The sequence below is a fragment of the Rattus rattus genome, chromosome 18 (assembly GCF_011064425.1).
Source record: "Rattus rattus isolate New Zealand chromosome 18, Rrattus_CSIRO_v1, whole genome shotgun sequence".
In the NCBI taxonomy this organism is placed as follows: domain Eukaryota; kingdom Metazoa; phylum Chordata; class Mammalia; order Rodentia; family Muridae; genus Rattus; species Rattus rattus.
Window position 1 is genome coordinate 41,842,486 of NC_046171.1, and position 3,998 is coordinate 41,846,483.

Consider the following 3,998-nt stretch of genomic DNA (forward strand, 5'->3'; position numbering starts at 1 on the left):
AATCACTTCATTTTATCATTATTATTGGCTTTGGAATGATTCCATTTGTAGTTATTGAGCTTTAGGCTTCTTTTCCTCCTCCTCGTCTTCTAGCTGCCCTTTAAACATGTTATTTCATTCTTCTTTGGCTCCCATTGTTTTGCTGAAAAGTGTTGCGTCTCTGCAAATGCTCTGTTGTTGGGTTTCACCTCAGCTGCATGGTTTGAATTAATTTCTCCTCTCTTTTCCTACTAAGACTCTACATGCACGAGTACACTGGGTCTCACCTCTCATTCAGGCTTCCTGATGTGTTTCATAAACTTTTTAACATGTAGTGGATTAATCTGATGCTGCTTACACTCTAATGCCAAATACCGGTTCTCAAGATCTAGTTGCCCAAGAAGAGCAGATCCTCACATATATCAAGTGATGCTCTATAAGCCTTGTTCCCCCAATTTAATTGGTCAAAAAGGCTAGCGCTGTTGTGGTTTGCCCTGGAGTTATCTGTATTTTGATGCTAATTCCACTGCCCCAAGGACAGCTGCCCTGTCTTGTACTCAGGAATCAGGTGACTTCAACCAGAACCTTGCCATTGCATTTGTAAAGTACAGGTGAGGGGCAGGTACAGGATAGAAGGAGGCCTGTCATTGGAGGAGAAGGAAGGATGGGCGGGAGAGAAGTTTGAAGGAAGAGGAGGAGACAAGACGAGAACAGAGAGAGAAGGAGAGAGGGGAGAAGCCATGGCAGGTGATGTTAAGATTCTGCTCTTTGTATTTATAGGATGTTATCAGTGTTCTTAAGGGATGGATGGTACCGGGCTTTTTATGTTTAAGTGGACAATTATATCTTACCAATTGGGTCAAAGATTATTGTGTTGTGTGTTCTTTTATGTGAGGGTATGAGTGTAAGAAAGTGTGCGGCTGGGATGTGTTTCCACCAAGATATCTAGCAGATATCTTGGGACACTGCAGTGAGGACCTAGTGGGTAAAAGACATCCATAGCTTTTTATTTTTATATTTATACAACAACATAGCGCCTGTGATTGGGCAGTGGTGGGAGAAAGGTGGGACTGGAAGATCAAGTGAGGGGTTGCAGGTAGAGGAAGAAGAAGAGAGGAAACCAAGGGGGAAGGAAGCCGCTAAGAGAGGAAATGGACCATGAGCACGTGGCCGGGAAAAACAGCAAGTAACAAGGGACATTATGCTAGGAAATAAGTTAGAATAACTCCAAACCTGCCCAGTCTAGCGGTATAGCTACTAAATGAAAATACCTGAACTATGTGTCTTTTACATGGGCTTGCTGGAATTATAAGTTCATTTTACATTAACCTTACTGTCCCGTAGGAAAGTCTGGATATTTTCTTCTGATCTATCATCAAGTTTATAACAATTTCTTTTCTCTTGCATATAATCTGCTTTTAAGCCCTTCTACCGAGTTCTTAGGTCCTAAGTTTTCATTTGATTCTTCTCCTAAAAGTCTCTGTGCAGGCTGGAAAGATGGCTGAGCAGTTAAGAGAACTGCTGCTCTTGTAGAAGGCCTGGGCTTGGTTCCCAGGACTTACGTGACAGTTCATAGCTGTCTAACTCCAGGTCCGGGGGTCAGACAATCTCTTCTGTCCTTCTCACACCAAACATACATGTAGTATACTTACAAACATGCAGGCAAACATGCATACATATAAAATAAAACCAAATAAGTGTTTTTAAAAGACTGCGTGTAGGGGGTGGGGCATCACTTGGTAGCAGAGTAGTTGCTGAACTTCTACGAAGACTTGGGTTCAAGTCCCAGTATCAAAAAAACAATAAACTCCTTTTTAAAAAAAGACTACACGTACATTCATGTGACCTGAAACAATGTATATATGATGTGGCCTCAAATGACAATAAAACTGAAAAATTCTCTTCACTTAGTGTTTTTACTACATATTTTCTGTTTAGATACTCTTAGATGAGTAAATACATAACAATCATGTTATAATTGTCTACAGTATTCAATATGGCAGCATGGTACCTGGATTTGTAGACTAGGAAAAAAAGGGTGTATACCATTAGCCTAGGGGCATAGGATACTGTGGGTGAATTTGCCTAACAATCCAATCGTTATTTCTCCAAAGTGTCCCCATTATCCCAGAACGTATGTCTTTAAACTCTAACACTTTTCTCCTGGTTTTCAATCATTTGATCTGAACTCTTAGCATGCCTTGTAACAAAAGGCAAAGCAATCCCAGAGACTGTATGAAGAAACACAGTGGTAACTCAAACATCGATGCTACCTTCCTCTAGATAGGATTTCCTTTCGTTTATGACAGGCAGCCCCTAACAGACCATCTCCTTTAATTTAACCTGAGATTGAATTCTCAGCTAATAGACTGGGGCACCCACTAGGTTCCTGGCCCTTCCCAAGAACCGAATGCTAATTTTTGGTCTTCTTAGTCCTATAATACAGTCAAGAGCTGCTACCTTGGAAATCAGTGTCTCTGTACTAATTTGGGATCAGTGAACACTTCATGGAGAAGCTACACCTGCCCACCTGCTTACAGCTCACCTGTCCACCTGCTCACTTGTTTACTTGTTCATCTGCTCATCTGTCCACCTGCCCCCCATCCACCTGCTCACTTGTCCTCCTGTCCACCTGCTCACTTGTCCACCTGTCCACCTGCCCCCATCTACCTGCTCACTCATTCACCTGTTCACCTGCTCACTTGTCTACCTCCTGCACCTGTCCACCTGCTCACTTCTCCACATGTCTCCCATCCACCTGCTCACCTGTCCACCTGCCCCTCATCCACCTGCTCACTTGTCCAGATGTCCCCCTATCTGCCTGCTGACCTCTTTGTGTTTCTTCCTTTTAATGCCTCAGACGTGTCTTATTAGTTCGCTGGGGCTTCCCAACAGATGTTCCTCACTTTTTACAATTATGTCTTCTGGCTGTTCTTAAAGGGAGATCTGATTAAAATTAGTCCATAATGGCCAGAAGCGGGGGTCTCCCTCTAAAAACTTAACCAGAGTGTTGCTCTGTTTCAGGTTTCACTTTCTGCCCTTTGGTAACTTTGCCCACCTCAGCTCCAATGGCTATAAAGAAAATTCTCAAGGTAACAAAAATAACTGAGACTTATTACGGTATTATTTTTCAAGTAAAAAGATTTTTTTTTTTGCCTTAAAGTCTTTTGTTGGTTTTGTTTGAGGCAGGGTCTCACTCTGTGGTACAGGCTTTTCTAGACCCTCCTATAATGCCCAGAATGGCCTCAAACTCACAGAAATTCTCCTGGGCTCTATAGGGTTAAAGGTATGGGCCACTGTGCCTGGGTCTGAAAGCTTTTTTCCATTAATTTTTAAAATTAGCATATAAAATAACGGTTTAATTATGACATTTTTGTAGATGTGCATAATTATGCTTTGTTCATATTCAGCCTGCTCGTTCTCCTTCCCACAGCCCCTTCCTCCTCCCATACAGTTCCATCATTCATACACACACACACACATGCATGCACACATGCTCACACACACATATATGTTCAAACTCTCATGCACATAAACACACACACACATGCAAACTTGCACACACATAAACACACACATACGCACACAGAAACACACGCAGAGGCAGGCACAAACATACACTCACACACACATACATGCATGTACACACACTCACACACATATGTTCAAACTCTCATGCACATAAACACACACACAAACACAAAGAGGCAGGCACAAACATGCACACACACGGGCACACACACATATACATAAATACAAACTCTCACACACATAAACACACACATACACACCCATAAACACACACACACAAAGGCAGGCACAAACATACACACACACAAACATGCATGCACATGTGCTCACATACACACATATATGTACAAACTCTCATGCACATAAACACACAGAGGCAGGCACAAACATGCACACACACATGCACACACATATACATAAATACAAACTCTCATACACATAAACACATGCATACACACCCATAAACACACACACAGAGGCAGGCACAA